Source organism: Acinonyx jubatus, chromosome B1, assembly GCF_027475565.1.
Source record: "Acinonyx jubatus isolate Ajub_Pintada_27869175 chromosome B1, VMU_Ajub_asm_v1.0, whole genome shotgun sequence".
NCBI lineage: Eukaryota > Metazoa > Chordata > Mammalia > Carnivora > Felidae > Acinonyx > Acinonyx jubatus.
Window position 1 is genome coordinate 143,555,180 of NC_069382.1, and position 21,899 is coordinate 143,577,078.

The window sequence follows — 21,899 nt, forward strand, 5'->3', positions numbered from 1 at the left end:
AGTATGCAGATATATTTAATTTTCCATAAGTGAAAGCATACATAATGCATTCTGAAGCCATTTTTAATTAAGCCTTTTAATTTTGACATAATTGTAGGTTGACATGAAGTTGTAAGGAGTACTACAGAGAGATCCCTTGTACATTTTACCTTGTTTATCTCAATGGTAGCATGTTGTAAATGTGTACAATATTACAGCCATGATATTGACATTGCGGTCAAGATAGAGAACATTTCGTTTCCACAAGGGTACCTTGTATTGCCAGTTTATAGTTACACCAGCTTCCCCCCACCCTCCACTTCCTACTTAACCCCTGGCAACCACTAAATATGTTCTCCATTTCTATAATTTTGTCAATGTTATACAAACGGAATTTTACAGTATATAACTTTTTAAGGTTAGCTGTTCCATCAGAATAATTCTGTAGAGATTTACCCAAGTTGTTGCATGTATCAATAGTTTACTCCTTTTTATCACTAAGTAGTATTCCACCATTTGGATATAACCATTTGTTTAATCAATCACTTGTTGAAAAATGTCTAGATTGTTTCTAGTTTCTGGCTATTACAAATAAAGCTGTCATAAACATTAGTGTACAGGTTTTTTTTTTTTTTTTTTTTTTTGTCAACATGAATCTCCATCTTTCTGGAATAAATACTCAGGATTGCAACTGCTAGGTAGTATGGCAGTTACATGTTTAGTTTTTAAGGAAATGGCTAAACTGTTTTCCAGAGTGACTGTACTATTTTACATTATTTCTTCTTTTCCAATCTGCATACCTTTTATTTTTTTCTCTTGTTTTATTGCACTGACTAGAACCTCCAGAACTATGTTAAGTGACAGTGCTGGGAGCAGACACCCTTGCCTTTTACCTGATCTCAGAGGTAAAGCATTCAGTCTTTCACCATTGAGCATCATGTTAGCAGTAGGAATTTTGTAGATACTCTTTATCAAGTTTATGAAGTTACTCTATTCTTAGTTTCCTGAGATTTTTTTTAAATCATTAACTGGTATTAAATTTTGTCAAATGCTTCTTCTGAATCAATTAATATATATGATTTTCTTTAGTCTGCTAATATCATAGATTATACTGATTGATTTTTAACTATTAAACCAGACTTGCATCACTGGAATATATTCTATTTGAACTTCATTTATGTCTTGGCGTGGATTTTCTTTGTTTTTTACTATTTGGGATTCATTTATCTTCTTAAATCTATAGGTTGATATTTCTGGCTAAATTTTGGAATTTTCAGCCATTATTTTTTCAGGTACTTTTTCAACCCTGCTTTCTTTCCTCTCTTTTTCTGTCACTTTGTTAGGTAATTGTAACATCTTTGTCATATCGGTCTTGGCATCGATTTATTGTCTTTTTCATTTAGTTTGAGATTTTCTTCGTTCTTGGTATGATGAGTAATTTTTTACTGAGAAACCTGGTCATTTTCATATTATATTTTGAGTATTACGTTCTGTATGCTGTGTCTTATTTAAACTTTCTGTTTTAACTGACTTTTTGGATACTGCTTCAGCTGGGGAAGGGTGACTCCACCTCATTACCAACTCATGCTGGGTGGAGATAGAAGCTCAAGTTCCCCACTGGGTCTATGCTGATACCCAACAGTGGTGCTACCATTCCTTAATGCTGGGTAGGGGTGGAAATTCTGGCTCCTCTGTGGTCTCCACTGACTCCTTGGTAGGGGTAGCCTTCTTACTGCTGAGTGAGTGACTGTGAAAGTCCTGAATCTCTTCTAGGCCTCCTAGAGGTAAGGGGTGACTCACTACCGCTGGAGGAAGGTGGAGATAGGTTCCCCACATGATATCTACTGTCATTGCAGTGGGTGGGCCTCATTATCAGTCAGCAAGGGGAAAGGTCCAGCTCCTTACTTGGCCTTCTCTAACACGTGGTGGGGTATTGGAGAGCTTCATTACAGCCTCATGAAGTTAGAAGTCTACAGTCCCATTCCACTTTTACTGGCATGAGTAGCGGTGAGATCAGAGGTTTTCTTTTTTGTTTGGCTGGAGGACAGCAGTATTTGTCTAAAAGTTTTATTCTTGATTGGCTCCCCCTTTCCTGGTTCTTTGGCTAGAGACAGTAGATATTTGTTGAGGGTATTTTTGGTGTGCAGCCATTAATGTTGGATTGCTGGCTTTTTCTGCTCCAAATCTGAGATGAGGCAAAAAGAAAATTCAGGGACCTCACCCCTCTGTCATTTCTGGGTCCTGATATCCTCAGGTTGTCTGACTTCTTCTCATTTTCCAGAGTCTTTTTGTGTTTGTTTTATTTATAATGTACAAGGTTTTTAGTTTTACTTAGTAGGAGAAATAAGGGAAAGAATGTCTACTCCATCATCCTAGAGGCAAAAATCCTAATAAATCCCGATAAAGCAAAATCCATTTTTGCAACCAACATTTTACTCAAAAATATATTGTGAAGGTCTTTCTCTTCCAATGACTACTGATTGATATCATCCTTTCAGTAGACAAATGTTATTCCATAGTTTCCTTTTTTAAAAAAGTTTATTTATTTATTTTGAGAGAGAGAAAGAGAGAGAGAGAGGGAAAGAGGGACAGAGAGAGAATCCCAAGCAGGCTCCATGTTGTCAGTGTGAAGCCTGATGTGGGGCTTGAATTCATGAACCGTGAGATCATGACCTGAGCCGAAATTAAGCTTAACCAACTAAGCCACTTAGGTGCTCCTCCATAGTGTCCTTTTAACTAATCCATTAGTAATATACATTTAGTGCTATAATAAAAAATGTAGTGATGGACACATCTTACTATTGAGGCCACATTCTCCAGTCTATATTTCTTAAATCCAAAAAGCTATGTAAACCAAAAATATTTTACAATGTTTGGTGCAAATTTGTTTTGTACAAAATCTGACTAGAATTCACATAGGCTATTTATAATCTTATCATCCAACTTGCTTCAATGCTTTATGATTGCTAAAAAATGTTAAGATGTTTGATGAGGGTTTGCTGTCCAGACTGTTGGGATTGTTAAGAAACATGTGGTCTATGTATCCTATTACTTTCTAAGATGAAAATGTTTTCAACTCTAACAGATGTCTTTCAAATTGTCTTAGGATAATATCCCAGGAAACTGCTTGTTAAATTTTGGGCCATACTGTCAAACTGCACCCTAAAATGTACTATGTTTTCTTAACAGAGCATAAGACTAACCATCATTTCTACATGTTTTGACAAAAGTGGATATTGTCATACAGTAGTTTAAACTTAAATTTATTCTCTGTAGGATTATAAATAGAATTTATAAATGTACATTTCAGAAAAATCTAGAAAATACAGATAAGTGTAAAGATGAAAATTAAAAGCACTTAAAATATCTCATTTCAGAGGTAATAGCTTCTAATATTTTGGCTTATTTTCATCATATCTACTTTTAAAATACAAAATTAGAATTATATGCAGTTTACTTTTATCTTTCCATTGGTGTTTTATTGTGAATAATTTCCTCTTTCTGTAAATATTTTTATAAAGTATAATTTAAATGATTACATAGCTTTATTGAATAGATATATGCCATAATTCATGTAACTAACTCCTTATTATTGGGCAAATGGATGTTTCCAGATTTTTCCCATTGTAATTACATTGTAATAAATATGGTTATATACATTCCAAAGTGTGAGTGTTAAAAGAATGAGGCTTGACCTCTTAAAACTGAAATTCTATCTTTTTCAAAGGTGTTCCAGTTCATTCTGATTATGGTACTGTTATTTTCATAACAGTGACCTAGAGTGCAAATTGAGAGAAATTAGTTTTAGTTTCTTTCTCTCTCACACCCTTTCGTCTTTCTCCTTTCTCACCATCTGTCCCTCCTTCCGGAAATGTTTAAATACAAGTAATTGATTTCTTTGGTTAAAAATCTCAAAGAAGAGGAGATAGATTTTTGGTTCTCACAATAACTTGAATTTCTTGTCTTCCCTTTCTTCAACTATAAAGTAAAAAAGTTGACTTAGCTGTTATCTAAGGTTATCCCCAACTTTTACATTCTTGTGTTTGTCCTTTCTTTAGGCCGTCATAATGTCACTGAGGTGATGTCTTCACCATTTTTCCAGTCTTTTCCTGTTCATTTGCATGATTTTGAAGAGGCAGTTATTTTTTTATCTTTGATTCACTAGTTTTCAATTTTCTGGCAGGTTTGTTTTCTCTGTGAGGGGTACATTCTTCAGTTACTATGTGAAGATTTTTCTATATTTTACTTCATCTATCCAGGGGTTTGGTTAGAGAGTCAGTTACCACCCCAAATTTTCCAATACACTATGTATATACTACCTTACAGAATATGGAATATGTACCAGCTCTCTCTTTTTGTAGCCATTCAGTTTATCTGGGTCTCAGTTTCCTTATCAGTAAAACAGAGAAAATTGTCTCGCTCACAGCTTTCCTGTAAGAAGTAAATGGGGTACTGAGTGGAAAAGCCCTTCGTGAAATGCATAGAAGTGGAGCCTTGAGCAGGAGCTGAATACAGCTAGAGGTACTTCTTACCACTAGATGGCAGAGTGGAGGCATCGAGTTTGTCCATCCTGCACTGAACCAGGTTGACCTTAGCTATTCCATACTCTATACTGTATACTATACTCTATTTCTTTTCCCACCTCCATTTATCCACTCTTCTGATTCTAGCTCCTTAGCACACAAGACCTCCAGACGTGTATTTTGAAGTTCCCCTCCTATTAAGCTGTCAAAGGAAGGTTTTTTAGTCACATGTTTGCAATTGTCTATCCCTACTCCCCAAATACTTTGTTGGCTCACTAGCCTTGGCTACTCAGGAAGGAGGCCAAGCATCTCAAGCCAGGAGGGATCACTGCCATTCCTGCCAAGTTAAGGGCCAATACCATAAAACTTTGTCACATATGCCTACGTGGCTCTTGACTTTTTTTTTTTTTGAGGTCTGACATCAAGGATAGCCCTGAGAGATTGAGTGTCAAGGTAAAGAATACTTTACTCTCTGAACCTGGGGAGTCAGTTCACATTCAATCTTATCTCACTGGAGTGTGGGTGGTTTAGTACTTTCTAGTAGATTCCAAAACTTTCTGTAGTTTATGTGTAATTAGGACAGTTGCAGACACAGTATTCCACTGTTTGTTTTTTAGATAAACTACTCACTGGAAATCAATGCAATCAAAGCATGAATGGAGGAATACAGTTGCTTTTTTATTTGCTATGGTTGGAAGATATGTACACATTCAGGGGTAACTGTTAGTCCTGGATCAGGGCTGAACACCCACAAAAGTGCTCCAAACCAAGAGCTGTCTTTCCAAATAGGCAGAGTAGATGGTCCCCCAAAGACATGACCTACAAAACAAGAGGTAAAATTTTCTTTCTAAAAATGTCTTCCTCCTAGTACAGCTGGGATGCTCAAATTTCCACTATTTGGGTCAAGGCATTATTTCTGTTTGTGTGCCCCATAAAAGTGCATATCACTTGGGGTTATGTTTTCATACACATTTTTTTCCTAGATTTAGTATGTTAGCATGAGGAATTGGATCCCATGGATCTAGTAAGGTAAATAAATTAAGCTAAGTAATAGCTAAGCTCAAGTAAATGTCTCATAAACATGGTAAAAGACTGTTTTGATGGGGTCAGGATATTTCAGAGGAAGAAGAGAAACCAGAGCACCAGATGATATCCAACAACATGGAGTGTCTACAAGGAAGCAGAGTAGTATAGGCTTAAGGGTCAACAGCAAGTTAAATGAGATAACGTAGATGAAGTCTTTAGGGTGGAGCCTGACAGAAGGTATGTCCTCAATAAGTGTTATTAGTACGACAATGAGCCCTGTAAGTTGATGCTAGGATGACAGTAGAGAACAATATAAACTTGGTTCTAGCCCTCAGGAAGCTAAAGTTGAGTAGATGAACAACTAGCTAAAAATTATAATAGGGTGTATAGTAATACATTAGCCTATAGGAGTGTATAGTAATACATTAGCCTATAGGAGTAATATAGTAATACTCCTCTGGAGGAAGGTCAGAGAGGAGTGTTTGAGGAGTGTGGAGCAGGGACACACAATTCATTCCAATGAGGAGGGCTTTCCATAGAAGGTGATTTTCTTTTCTGTGAAAAAGAAATTCTGTGACCTGAATTAGGCATGTGTGATGTGGGGAAGGGAAGAGAGGAGAGTTTCAAAGACGGAGAATACAAATATGAAAATCCAGAGCTGAGACCAAGCTGAGACCAGAGCTGAATGAGGCTGAAGAGGTGGGCAACAGAAGGGAGAGTGGAAAGTAGCAGGCATAAAAGACGTATCTATAGTTGTTGGAAGCTGGAACTGGCTGCTCCAAAGTGAGGAAAATCTTAGTCACCAGCACAAATCTCTAATTGTTTCTGGCACATTGATGCTGCAATCAACTTTTATTGAATTTGGGAGAAAACTTTACATTATGATTACCACATTTATGCTCTGAATTATGTGCCACAGTCGGAATGTTGTTTCTTCTCTCCTTACGACTCTTCCTTTCCTCCTTTCCTCAGAAGGATGAGAGTGATACAAAGGTCGCTTCACTTGCATTTCTCAATGTCTACTATGTGTTGAACTGTAAAGAAGAACAAGCAAGGGCCATTGAATGTAGAAGGGGACACAGCTGAATAAACAGGGAATTCGAAATTGTTACAAGTTTCGAAAAGAGTAAGTATACAGGAAAAATAATACTATAATTCATCTCATGTCCACCCCCGTCCTCTGTGGAGCTATAAACCAATGTTAACAGATTGGTGTGTACCCTTTCATACCTTTCTCTAAGACCAAATCCATGTATATACATAGAGAGCTGTTTCCCTGCTTTTAAAAAGCGCTATGCTTCACGCATTATTTTGAAACTTGCATTGTCATTTAATACTACATCATGGACAACATTCCAGGTTTGGACACATAAAAATTTCATCCAATCTTTTTAATGCTGCATACTATTCTGTAGTGTAATGCCCTGTAATTTAATTAACACTCCACTCCTGATAGACCTTCAGATTTTTCTCAGGTCGCATTGCAAAATGCTATAAGTGTGTCTGTTTATAAATTCTTACAGCTTTTGTATAGATTGTCATAGTGGGTGCCGAGAAGTGGGTTGAATGAGTCAATGTGTATGTATAGGAACTCCATATTTTCTCTTTTGAGTGTGCCCAGTGTTTTTCTTCCTTCTGGATCTTAGGAGGAGCCAATACTTCAGTTTCAGGTGGAGAGAGTAGTGATTTTCAGCTTTGACTCTCTCCAAGCTTGTCAAGGCCTCCTGTAAGCCCAGAGCACCCAAACTTGGTGGTCTTAGGACTCTTATGCTCTTAAAAAGTAATAAGAACATTATCGACCTGTTTTTGTTAATAGGAGAAATATCTATCAATATTTATCATACCAGAAATTAAAACTGAGAAATTTAAAAAATATTTATATTTTCTTTAAAAATAACTAATAGATATACCTCATATTAACATAAATAATATATTTTTATGAAAAGTATATATGATTTAGTTAGATTGACAAGACAAAAAGTGAAGAGTGGCATTGTTTTTTTTTCTTTTGCACATTCTTTAATATTTACCTTAATAAAAGACAGCTGGATATTTTGAAGGGACACATGCACCCCAATGTTTATAGTAGCACTATCAACAATAGCCAAAGTATGGAAAGAGCCCAAATTTCCATCAATGGATGAATGGATAAAGAAGATGTGTGTGTGTGTGTGTATATGATGGAGTATTACTCGGCAATCAAAAAGAATGAAATCTTGCCATTTTCAACTATGTGGATGGAACTAGAGGGTATTATGCTAAGTGAAATTAGTCAGAGAAAGACAAATACCATATGACTTCACTCATATGAGGACTTTAAGACACAGAACAGATGAACACAAGGGAAGGGAAGCAAAAATAATATAAAAACAAGGAGCGGGAAAAATATAAGAGACTCTTAAATATGGAGAACAAACCGAGGATTACTGGAGGGGTTGTGGGAGAGGGGATGGGCTAAATGGGTAAGGGGCACTAAGGAATCCACTCCTGAAATCATTGTTGCACTATATGGTAACTAACTTGAATGTAAATTTAAAAAAAGCAAAAAAAAAAAAAAAAGAAAATTAAATAAAAATTTAAAAAAGATGACTGGATTCTGATATCTGCTTCTGTATTTTGGTAAGTCATTTTGGTTGAGCGATATTAAGAAAAACTGAACTCACACAAATATGTAGCAGGAAAACAGTATTTTAATAGAATTTGGAGATAATTGTGTATATTCTTCTTTGATACTATGTTGAAATTTGACAAGTGGTAGTTTTCATAAAAGTTATGTACAACATGGAATATGAAACCATATCAAATTCATTGTTCTATTTTGCTTTTTGAACAGATCTCTTACTCATACATTGGGCATTTAAAAAATGCTGGTTCCCTGGGACACCTGGATGGTTCAGTTGGGCGTCGGACTTTGGTTCAGGTCATGATCTTGTGGTTTGTGAGTTCAGGCCCCACATTTGGCTCTCTGCTATCAGCGCAGAGCCCACTTTGGATTCTCTGTCCCCCTTTCTCTACCCCTCCCCCCATGCTCTCTCTCAAAAGTAAATAAACTTTGAAAAATACTGGTTCCCTGAGTTATTTAGGGTTTTCCAATGCTTGTCAAGATCACCACCAATCTCATCAGAAAAGTATTTCAGTAGCAGGAAGATGTCAAGATCCTAGTAAATGACTAGTTTTCTAAAATCCTAATTTCCACTTTAAATCTGAAAGGTTATCATTGGAAACATATACTCTTGATTATTTTCCTTGAAGTGACAGACTTGATTCATTTTGAATAAAATATTTGCCAAATGCCCAATTATGAATAGCTATAGTTTGTCTGTCATTGGGTCCTTCAAGCAAATGGCACTCCACAGAGAAGAGGCTAGTTTAGCTTATAACTCAGTCTCACAGGTAATTTTTCTTCAGTCAGTCTTTATATTTCCATTTGCAGCAGCAATGCTTTATACATACTTGTTTATTTCTTCCCACAAAATATTAAAAATATGCGTATTCAGTGGTCAAGATTCAAGAAAATCAGTACAGTTTCCTACATCATAAAGAACATTCTTAAATGTAACTTTTTTTTTCCCCCTGAAAAGGTGTTAACAGTGAAGAAATTAATGATTACTTCAGCAGTTTGGTGTGAGTGCCTTGGTTCCTGCTCAGGCCTTAATAGTTTTAGCTTCCACGGCTTTTACACCATCAGTGCAAATGCCAATGCCGTGAAAAAGGCAATAGATTTTGGTCTTATTTTGAAAATATTTTGACTTCATTAAGCCCCTGAAAATGTGTCAGGCATCCTCAAGGGTGCATCCACTGTTGAAAAGCACTATTCTAGATCAGTGCTTCTCAAATATTAACATGCACACAAATTGCCTGGGGATCTGTATTTGGATACAGATTTGAATTCACTAGTCTTGAAGTGGGACCTGAAAGTTGCATTTGTAACAAGTTCCCAGGTAAAGATGATGTTTCCTGTAGGTGGCTACACTTTCACTAGCAAGTCCCTAAACCCCCACAGTTTTAAAGTAATTAAAATGGAATGAAATTAAGTACTCAGTTAATCAGTCGTACCAAGCATATTTTGAGCACTCAAAGGCATGTGACCACCATATTGGTCAGAATAGAGAGCATTTCCATCATCATAGAAAGTCATTAGACAGTGCTGCTTTACATAGTTTCCATGGAGTTGATAATGACAGGCTTATGTAAGTGATTTTATTTAAATATTAATCAGAAGCTAGTCTTCAAAACATATGTGGGGGTAACTTACTATGAGTAAATTCACTACTTTCCTGATCACTGCAACAAAGGCAAATAATGTAGAATTTTAAAAAATGGCTTAAATTCACAAAGCTTCAAGTTGCCGGATGAATTTCTCGCAAAGTCCCTAGTGCCATGCCATGTCTTTATGAGCTGTGTAAACTGATATTGCCAAGACTGGTGCATGATATTCCATGTTTTCTCTTTCTTTCTTTTTTTTGTGGAAGAAAAGAATCTATTTAAAAGATAAAATTATTAAGAGTAACTGATATGGAGAGAGAAAAATCCTTACTCACTGTAAGTGATTCTCCTAAGAAAACCATGGTCCTCCATACAACTCACAAGCAACAATTTCAGTGACCAAAGCTCCACTGGGGAGAATAAAAGGTTATGCCTCAAAGGTTAGCAGGCGGGATAGTGTTTCTCCTGGGCACATGCCAGTGCAGACAGCATGCTGAGAGGCATTCCTTGGAGTTCACTTGGGCAGTTCTTGCTCTGATGAGAGCTGGCCAAATTCTGCATACCCCACCTGACTCAAGGAAACATTCCAGGGTAGGCTTTCCAGAAGCATTGCTTGTCTGCAAAGTTCACAAGCTGAGACGAGCCTAGACAGAGGGAAGAGCAAGTAAAAAGCTAACAAAAATGAGAAGAGGAAAGTGGGGAAGGCTGTTGTAGACTGAATGATAGGCTCTTCTTTAGGTTATATTCTGTTGCCTCTATATCCATAAGTACGGTTTGCTCTATATTTGTAAGGAATAAGTTGTGAATGTAGCATCCCTGAAACATAGCTGGTTATTTGGAGGCTATAGGAACATCCCAACAGCAAAACAAGTAGCCTTTTGTCAAGCATTCCATTTTTGGGGGGAGGGAGTGGAGAGCACAAGCACAGGGGTCAGAGAGAGTGAGACAGAGGATCTGAGGCAGGCTCTGCGCCACCGACAGGCTGACAGCAGCCAGACCAATGTGGGGCTTGAACTCATGAACCGGGTGACCATGACCTGAGCCAAAGTCAACTGACTGAGCTCAACTGACGTTCAACTGACTGAGCCACTCAGGTGCCTCCAAGAATTCCAGTTTTAAAAGCAACTATGGTGCTGGATGTTCTGGGAGAAGTGAAAATTCCTACCCCTATTATTGGTCTCTCTCTCTTTAAAGTTTATTTATTTTGAGAGAGCATGCAGGCATGAGCTGTAGAGGGGGAGAGGAATAGAGGGAGGGAGGGAGGGAAGGAGAGAGAGAGAGAGAGAGAGAGATCCCAAGCAGGCTCCATGCTGCCAGCACAGAGCCCCATTCAGGGCTCGATCTCGTAAACCATGAGATCATGTCTGACCCAAGATCAAGAGTCAGAGGCTTAGCCGACTGAGCCACTCAGGCACCCCTGATCTCTCTTTATGTACCTAACATTCAATTCTTCAGTGAGAAATAATTGGAGAAAAAGAGTGTTTCATCCATCTTGGCTACCGGTTTGCGGGTGTCCAAAAGCACAAGATTAGTAACTCTTGTAGCTTCATGCTCCAGGGTAGGAGCACATGCTGTTCTTGTCAGTTCAGTTCTCCTTTGGGTAGATGTGTCTTGACTTTGAAACTTTTCAGACATCAGTAGAATACCCCCACGAGGAACAGTCTGATGAACTCCGTTGGAATTTACAGCTAAGAAGCATGTTTTTCTGCAGCCACATTAGCTGTCAATCTGTGGTTTGGAGAGTCTGGTACCGTCACTCCCGCGGTCTCCCAGCTGCCACGTTCACAACTTCAGTGCCAAATCTGACCCCTGTGCTCTGTCTTGGGCCTCGAGTCAAATCTCAGTGCGCACCATTACTGTGAGAGACCGGACTGGGGGCGTTTTTATTTGAGACAAAAAGAGGGGTATGTTAGGTAAAAAGCAGGATTTCCTTTTGCTCTCTGGTGTGGAGGTGGGGGGCTGGTGTTTTTGCAGACAACCTGCTGGAGGAGCTCTGTGCACAGTGCCTGCCAGCTTAGGCAGATGTGGCCCCTCAGCTCACACCAGTCCCCACCTGGGTCACTTGCCTCAGTTACTCTACCTGCCCGGGCCCCACATTTGCTTGTGTGTCTCCTGCTTTAGATAAAGTGCCAATCTCTTATCAGCTTCACAATCTAATATACTCATGGGTGTCAGAGTGATGACTGCTCAGCAGTGCCATGATAAGAAAAGCCAACTTGGAAAGACAGGGAATCGGTGGCCAAGTTCTCCTCTGCAATTTCTCAATGAACAATTGGCATTTACTAAGAAGCTACTATGTGCCGGGCCACAGGTTGGGTGCCAGCATATAGCGGACCTTCTAAACTTGTTTGCCAAAAGAAAGGAAAAAAAAAGGGATATTTTACGGAACCTCTACAACAACCAAATCTATGACTGTGTATTAGGACTAGAGGGGCTTAATATTAAATATAATGGAGTATAAACCCTGAAGGCAAGCAGGAAAACTTAGAATCCTCCACTTTTTTTCTCCTTAAAGGCAAAATTGTTTGAGAGTTCCCACGTCTGCATACAGATTTTCCTTTTGTTTCTTGTTGCTTTGGCATCATTATCTTACACTTCAATGTGCTTAAAAATAATGTATAGGATTGTTATAAAATCGTGGATTCTCAGACATTAGCGTTTACTTGAGGGATTATCCAAAGGTCATTTCCCCCCTAATCATGTTTTGCCTTGAAATGCTAATTTGCATTTCTACCCTTGGGTGAAGATGCTGTTGCACTATATTTGTGAAAGATTCTAGGTATTAGCATTACTTTAAAACTGTATTTGAAGAGAGGAGACAAGAGTCTTGTTTTTTTTTTTTTTTAATTTTTTTTTTTTAACGTTTATTTGTTTTTGAGACAGAGAGAGACAGAGCATGAACAGGGGAGGGGCAGAGAGAGAGGGAGACAGAATCTGAAACAGGCTCCAGGCTCTGAGCTGTCAGCACAGAGCCCAACGCGGGGCTCGAACTCACGGAAGGTGAGATCATGACCTGAGCCAAAGTCGGACACTTAACCGACCAAGCCACCCAGGCGCCCCTAGACAAGAGTCTTGTAATAGGTGACATTTTAATCCTGAGTGTTTTGAAAGGAGACTATTAGTTCTCCCCCTGCCCCGAAGTTTACATCGTTGGTGCAACTGTTAGATAGACATCCTTGTTTTCCAGCTGAAACCAAAAGAAAATAAGGGATGTTCTCTGTATGCACAACTGGGTTTAATTTTTTTCAGTTAGGAACAAATGCCATAAACTATTTTCGTTCAGAAAGAACAGCTCATCATCAGTTCTAGAAAAATGAAGATGACAGACATTTGTGAATGTGTTAAGTGATTGTTCTAATATATTCCTACTATAAAAGCAATTTATTCAACTAGTTAAGAGTGTATTTTACAATTATTTCAGTCTTCAAAGATGAAGTGCTACCTAAATTTGATAATTCTCTAGGAGGCACTCCTGGGGTCATTTTGGCCAATGTAATTGACTGGTAGTAGAAGCTCTTAAAATGTTCCAGGAGAAAAATCATGCTTTCCAGTTTCTACCAATCCTTGTCTATGGCTCATTCCACTCCAAGAGCTCATTTCTTAATGGTAGGTTGAGATTAAACTGGTTCTACCTGAAGGAGCACTTAGAGGGCGCCTTCATTGAACAACTTGATAACAGGGGCCAAGAAAGGTGTGCTGAGTGGACTTCACATTTATTTATTTTTTTATTAAAAAAATTTTTTTTAAGATTTATTCATTTTTCAGAGACAGAGAGACAGAGAGACAGAGCATGAGTGGGGGAGGGGCAGAGAGAGAGGGAGACACAGAACCTGAAACAGGCTCCAGGCTCTGAGCTGTCAGCACAGAGCCCGACGCGAGGCTCAAACTCACAGACTATGAGATTATGACCTGAGCTGAAGTTGGACGCTTAACCGACTGAGCCACCTGGGCGCCCCAAGAGAGGACTTCACATTTAGATTTTTGCTGTCATCTTTAAATAATTTTACACATAACTTAAATGAAAATGAATGATGTGTGCCATTAATGTCCTTTGATGAGAAAACATTGCCTAAGGTGATATTAACCTATTCTCTTGAAACTTGCAATGCACTTGTTAATAGCACAGTTATATTGCATTGCATTTTTCTGTGTTAGAGATGTTACTTTGTCTACCATGAGGATATGAAATATATCATAGCTTTTGAATCATGTTTTGGTATTTCTTTATTGTTAAATATGAAGGACCTCAAAAAACAGAAGTGCCCTGAGCCCCTCTAGACCTCTAAGAAGCCCTGCTTGCAATCTAAAGAGGCGAAGTTATTCTTAATTGACAAGTTAGAATATTATTAGTATATAAGGTACAATTAAATAATTCAGTCACAAATTAATTACAATATATTTCTTGCCAGAAGCTCTTTACAGAGGCAGCTTAATGAACATGTTAACTCTCTCCAGCGTTGTTCTGTAGCTTTGTCTCTAAGCTACCTTGTTACAGTGTTGTCAGCCAGGCTACATTATTCAGTTCCTGCAGATTTGCTTTTACTGTGTTAAGATTTCTTGGCTCTCAGCTTTTGTAGGATGCTAGAGACTCACAGATTGATTTTAAATATCAATTATTCCAGGCCCTATATTTTAGAATTAAGAAATTGATGCCTAGAGAAGTGAAATAACTTATTCAAAAATCTCAAAGATAGTAAATGGCAGAACCAATACTAGAAATCCATCTTCTTTTTCCTTTCTGTGGCAACTCATTGGAAATGGAAGACTCTCTGGCTCTCTTCCACTGTGTGACCTTCCTCCTCCATGCACCTTATCTATAGCTTCCGGTTTTGAACACCTTGAGTGTGAGTAAAGTGTGAGCAGTGATGAGTAGAAAACATTCATTCTGCTAAATGTTTAGGAGATTCTTTAAGATGGTCCACACATACATGTTCATTCATTGACAACAATGTTACTTCCAAAAGGAACATACACTCCACATGTTGAGGGGAAACTTTTAACTGGAGAGCCTGTGTTGGGTCAGATACTATGCAGTATGTTTCTTTGTATTGACTTTGAAATTAATTATAATTAACTAGAGAATAAAATTTAATATCAGCTTTGCCTATATAATGAAATAATCCTAATATAAGCAGTAGGACCAGACTGTGTGGCTTCACATATATTCTGCCACATCAGGGTTGGGACCCTGAGTAAGTTACTTAACTTCTCTGTGACTCAGTTTCTTCATTCATAAAAAGGGGATAATAATGGTACTTATCTGATAGAGTTGTAAGGAATAAAGCAAATATTACACGCAAAGTTTTGGATTAGTGCCTGGCACCTAGCCATTATTGGTATTTCTATAGTCTAATACAGGTTTTCTTATTGCAAAGCATGAATAATGGGAATTGTGGAGTGTGCATCTCAAATGAACATTTATAGCACTATATTTTATGTATCTTATGAAAACTACAGAAATCACAATTAAATTTGGTAAGATAAAAATTAAATCTTTTTGGGGGCACCAGGGTGGCTCAGTCAGTTGAGTGTCCAACTCTTGATTTGGGCCCAGGTCATGATCCCAGGGTCGTGGGATCGAGCCCTGTGTTGGGCTCTGCATTGGGCAGGGAGCTTGCTTAAAATTCTCTCCCTGTCTCTCTCTCCCTCTCTTTCTCTGCCCCTCTCCCCATTTCATGCTCTCTCTCTCTATCTCTCTAAAATTAAAAAAATAAATTAAATCTCTTTGGATGTCAAGAGACTGTCTTGCATATATATTCCCACTGGAAACTCTGGGACACCAATGGTATATATACTCTCATATCCTTTATTGTATGTTATTGCTTGCTTCAACTTTATTTTACAGTGTGCCATCAACCACAAAAAGTCTTTCCCAAAGCAATCATTCCTATGATAATATTGTTAGCGTTAATCAAATTTAGTGGTTTAAAGTGCTGATAACCTTACAACATATATCTTCAGTAATTAAGGATTTTCTCCCCATCTGGTACCAGTGGAAGTATTCTGTGGTGATTAGTCATAGGCTGTAACAAATTACATTGTATTCTCCGTGGTTGGGATTTTTTTATTGCTTAAATATGAAGGCTATAATAGTTTTTTCAGTGTCTTTGTTTTTTCTACAGTGTTTTGTTTACAGATGGAAATGCATCAAAAAGTTCTCTCTTTCTCTCTCTCTCTCTTTTTTTTTTTCATATTTTAGTTTGTCAGTGGAGGATTGTGCATATGGTCCTAGTTACCATAGGGAACCAGAGACATTCCACTGAGGTCTTGGATGTTCCATATGTCAGAGTCCCAGATGGGCTGCAGATGACATTTAAAATGAAGGTTATCTTTGGGAACTTTATACTAAAACATATCAAACACAAATTGTAGGATGATTAATGTTGCAGGGGTTATTTTTCTCAATTTTTATATGGTTATGGAAGTTGTTGGTATATCTCCAAGATGATAAGCAATTATAAAAATTCAAATCCATTTTTTTATTTAAAGATTTAAGTTAAATACTCATTTTCATTTTGGAGGAAGAAAAGTACTCTCCAATTAGTGATACAGTAAGTATGAATGTACTATTGGGATTGTTAGGAGGTTTATTTTACAACTTGTCAATCAGCCACAATTTTAAAAAAACAATTACTACATCCTATTTTAGAATTATCCTATACTAGGATTTTCCAATTATTTCATAAATAATATAAATTTCCTATTTCTTTCATAAATAATATTCTACCACATGTTAGTTCTTTTTTTTTAAATTTTATTTTAAAGTGGGAGTGCCCAACATGGGGCTCGATCCCACGACCCTGGGATCATGACCTAAGCCAAAATCAAGCGTCAGATGCTCAACCAACTGAACCACCCAGGCACCCCTACATGTTACTTTAAAGATTAAAAAAAATTATCTTTAATAAGTTAAGGTTAATTAAGTTATTGCAATGATAAATGTTTTGGGGGGAATTCTGTGGAGTTTACAAAGAATGTAGAAGACATAGTATACAACCTCAAATAGAGTACAAATTGTATACAGAGATAAAATACTTAGAAAAAGAAGTAAACATAGTCTAAAAACATATACAATTTACATATAGTGATGATTAAGTGCAAGAAGCAGAAAGGTGATTGGTTCAAAGACAGTGAAGTGAGGATAGTTAACTGAAACATTTGAATACAGCTATGCTTAAACTAGAATGACTTTATGATTAAGGAGGATTTGTTATAAGTATATTTAAGGTTTAGAGGAGAAGAGGAACCAAATATCTCTACCCTTAGAGAGTTAATATAACCTAGGAATTAGGGGGTGTCTTAAATGTCTTTAATAAGGCTGCCTTAAATTTGGGGAGGCCTCATATGTTGGCTATTATTTGGTGCCAGTCTTGTAGAGGAAGGCAGGAGTAGGCTCCATCACAAATGTTGATTATTAGCCTGAAACTATATTCTCCACTTAGTTATCTAGGCCCCATATGACAGAATATTATGGAGGTTGTTGCTAAGTATTCATAATTATTCAAAACGGTGATCTAATTTTGTTGGAGAAAATCAATGTACACCTAGGCCCCATTTCAAGGATAGTTTGTGTGGTGATTAGTTTTACACATCAGCTTGGCTAGACTGTGGTCCTCAAGTTGTTTGGTCAAACACAAGTCTAGATGTTGCTGTGAAGGTACTTTTTAGATGTGATGAACATTTAAATCAGTAGACTTTGAACAAAACAGATTATTCTCTATGATATGGATGGGTCTTATCCAATCAGTTGAAGGCCTTACAAATGGAGATAGATCCCATGAAGAAGAAGCAATTCTGCCTCGATACTGCCTTTGCAGTTGACTGCAATATCAGATCTTCCCTGGTCTCAAGCCTGCCTGACAGACTGCGGGCTTGCCGGCCTCCATATGTGCTGAACCAATTTCTTCAACTAAATCAACCACTTTTTCTCTTTTTCTCTCTCTCTATCCTGTTGGTTCTGGTTTTCTGAACTCTGACTAATACAGTGTATGGACATTAGCTATTACTCACGGTGACTGGTCTTTCCTCAAAGACATAGTAAGGTTTTACCTTTTAGAAACAATGTTGATATCACATTTTTAATGGGTACGTATAGTATTAATGTTTATGATTAGCAATCATAACCTCTTTTGTTTTAGTCTTAGTTCTACAGTTGTGTGGAATCAAAGCTCACTTCCAGGAACTGGGCCATAATTTCTGCTTAGCTGAAGTCTGTCCTCTAGTAGGGATCATAAAAGCTGTATTCTCTGGTGTCTTTCATGTTCCAAAATGTTTATCTGGGCTATTGTCCTTAATTAAAAATACATAGTGGATTGAACATTAAAAAAAAAGGGGGGGGGGAAACAATGTTGATAATGCAATCACGTAGTGACCTCTAAAAGTATATATTTCTTAGTTATAATTTGATATTTATTTGTAGCATGCTCCATCGTAGCATTCTCTATTTGTGCTTTTATTACTGTTCAACTTAAGTCGTAGAGAGTAGAAGCATTATGGATTCACATTTTATTTAACTTACATGGAACTATAGTTATATTTTTCTTTCCTTCCTTTCCTCCCTCCTTTCCCCTCCCTTCCTTCCTTTCTCCCCCCTCCTTCCTTCCTTTCCCTCCCTCCCTCCCTCCCTTCTTTTCCTTAATCAGCTCTATAATAATATTTTGAGGTCTATTTATAATTTTAAAATATATGAACATTTTTATCTGCCATTAATAGAATACAACATATTTTAATCACAACTTAATTTCCTGATTTTAGGTCTTATTTAAGAAATGATTTAGTGGAAATGTATGGAATTGTAGATGATCAAGTTTCAAAAATTTTATTCTAATAATATAGAAGTCGACTGATTTGTTACTTAAATTTTTTTTAATGTTTATTTATTTTTGAGAAAGAGACAGAGCATGAGCGGGGGAGGGGCAGAGAAAGAGAAAGGGAGACACAGAATCCAAAGCAGGCTCCAGGCTCCGAGCCATCCGCACAGAGCCCGATGTGACCTGAGCCGAAGTCGGATGCTTAACTGACTGAGCCACCCAGGTGCCCCATACTGATTTGTCACTTTAAACTTTACCCTCAAATTTACTATTTGAGCCATATGAAATTTCTGATATTTAACCATTTATGATTTACAATTTTTTTTATTACAAAATAATTTCTGATCCACAAAAATGGCAATTTTATCATTGAGCCCATCCAAACCTAAAGAAACTCCACTGGTAAACAGTAATACCTTCACCTGAGAGGGTGAAAAGATAAGAGCAAGTGGCCTCAAAGTCCAAATGCTACCCACATCTCACTGAAGCAACTGGAAGTCTACCACCCTTTGTGCCTCAAATATAAGGGAGCTTAATCCTGCAAGGTGGTCAGGCAGATGTTTTGAGTTTTCCGTAAAGAAGACATGTTGTGGACAGGGAGATTTATTGATAAATGTTAATGCTCTGGTGATAGGTTGTATTTTTTAAGGACAATCTGTTGAGTGATAAGGATTATAAAAATCTATCATCATTCCAGCTGGGAGGTATGACTTCTAATTGGAAAGTTAGGAAGACAAGAAGGTGTCAAACCAAACAGAAGAGAAGCTCTTTTATAAAATAGGATAAGAAGGCCATGGCTCTGTGATTCACAGGAAAAATTAGAGTTAGAATCACAAAACAGAATCAGCAATTTGTATGATGAAAGTAGGAAGAGACACTAATCAATGTATTGTAATCCTAAAGCAATTTGGCGCAATTACTGTCTGATAAGAATTTTGAGAAACATTAGCAAAGAATGCTTGTTAGAAACACTATAAATACATGGCTTATTTTTTGAAAGTTTTATAATTCCAGATATTTTGCTTTGGCGAGTTATTTTTTGCTAATTATTGTCTTCCTCAACTTAAGTCACAGTATTAATCCACACAAAAAGAATGTTCTAAAAAAGATAAATGGGGTGGCAGTGAAATAAGAAAAAGATGATGATTTTCTTATGATGTAATACAATGTAAGTTTCCTTTTGGGGTCAGATAGGGCTGCTGCTCGGAATATATATGGGTGAGCTACAATATTTGTGTTGAAATAATGCTTTGAATTTTGCTGTACTAAAACTTGTCATGTGGTTCATTGAGGGTCAATTCCCTCAAGTACATGATGTGCTGTGTGAAGTTTGAAACTAGTAATCTTAACGGTACATAAAATGGTAGGATTGAAATGTGGTCTGGACAAGATGCCACAAGATGAAATACCAGAAGGAAAGATGTTGCCACAGTTCTGTTTGCCTTGTAATCATGCTTATATCCATTTACTTTACTTTTTTGTTTGTTTGTTTGTTTTTAACTCAACTATAACCTAACTATTTGAGTTAATCCAGTAGATTCTTAAAGCCATCTGCTTATTTGATTTTTGCTATATAAATAATTATAGCACAATTTTTAAATGTTTAAATGAGCCTAGGAAATATGGATTAAGAAAAGAAAATTAAAGGAGATATCCTAAATATCTTTAAATTCTGGATCCTCCAGAGGAGGATGGAGAAGGCTTTTTTATGATGCTTTAGATTAGAAGTTCATCAACCAACAGTCTTCAAGTTTTGATGTAGCCATACCGGGTTTTTAAAATGGAGACATTTCACATAAAAATCTGTTCTTTAAGCCTCTCTTGGAAACTGAGAACACTTTGGCAACACTGGGCCTGATTCCTCTCATGGCAACAACCATCAGTTTTGGAATGATAGCTACCTGCTTTAAAGAAGAGAGGTAAGCTCTGTCTTGTTTGCCCCAATGCCCCAATGTGGACAACTCCACATAACTGTTATCTAACTGGTTTCTGTGTTGTTTTGAGTTTGTGACTCGGGGAAAAAGGCATATTTTAGTTCAGCATGACAACTTTATTTTTTGAGGCATAATCGACATACAGTATTCTATTAGTTTCAAGTATACAACATAATGATTTGATATTTGTATATATTGTGAAATAATCACCCCTGTAAGTCTAGTTGACATACATCACCATATGTAGTTACAGAACTTTTTTTTGTGATGAGAACTTTTAAGTTCTGCTCCATTAGCAACTTGAAAATATGCAAAACAATATTATAAACTATAGTCACCACAGCATGACGACTTTAGCCTTGTAACAGTGAAACAGACTGACCCATGAGGTAGGGTCTGGTATATGAGAATCAAGAAATAAGTGTGACATTTGGCTACACGGCCTCTTAAAATTCTTTTCATCTCTAAACTCCTTTAATTCGCTTTATTAACACAGCATCATTTTCTGAGAAGTGTTAGTCTTTACAAATTTCTTGTCATTTATTTAATATCTTTTTTCAAGAAAGATAGTAATTTTTTTATAGTAAGAAATAAAGACATACAACTGGCATGTTTTAGATAATGAATGGGAAGTGTCTCTCCATGAACCCAGGACCTTATTGTCCAACATATCTATTTGTTCACTTGGTGTTTATTTATTGAGCACCTTATATGTGTTCAGGGTCCTGGGAATGTAGGGCTACACCGAATAGACAAAGTATATGCTTTTATGGGAATTTATATTTGGGCAGGGAAAATAGAAAACAAATGAATATATAAATTCAGACAGTAACAGATACTATCAAGAAAGTAACGCAGAGTGAATCAATCTGTGTGTGCTCCTTTAGAAAAGGTGGCCAGAAATGCCCCCAAAGAATTAACATTTACTCAGAGAATGAACAATTAGAAAGGGTTTGCTATGCAAGGATATGGGATTAAGGAACAGGAAAGAGTTTGACTTCTTCAATTCACAACAAGAAAGCTATTGTAGATGTTGCCTGGTGAGCAAGGGAAGGATTGGCAAGAAATGAAGCCAAATGGTAGGGAGTGTTCTGAGTACAATGGGAAGACATTAGATGATTTTAATCTGGGGAAGGGTGTGATCTGACTTTGGCTAATCTGTATAGAATTAACAGAGGGGCAGAGAGACCAACTGGGAAGCTGTTCTTGCAATCCAGGATGGGTGGTGATGGCGAAGTGGTGAGAAGTGATGGGACAAGATTTATACTGAAAAGAGAATTAACAGGAATTGATAATGGATGAACTGGGAAGAGAAAGGGAAGGAGGAGAATCAGGGATGACTCCTACGTTTTTGGATTGAGCAATTGGATGAATGATTGCTAGTCATTGAAATAGTGAAGACTGGAAGAAGCAAGTTCTTC

At 37.2% G+C, this 21,899-nt stretch overlaps 1 long non-coding RNA gene across 2 annotated transcripts in view; it reads left to right on the forward strand.

The window, feature by feature from the left end:
* Positions 1–6,455: 6,455 nt before the first annotated feature.
* Positions 6,456–21,899, forward strand: part of LOC128314531 (uncharacterized) — a 101,678-nt gene continuing 86,234 nt past the window's right edge. Inside the window, exons 1-2 of one of the 2 annotated variants that reach the window (XR_008296276.1) lie at positions 6,456–6,654; positions 20,360–20,463. This is a non-coding gene — a long non-coding RNA (uncharacterized LOC128314531). The remainder of the gene's footprint in view (positions 6,655–20,359; positions 20,464–21,899) is intronic. The other variant, XR_008296277.1, reaches the window with a different exon arrangement.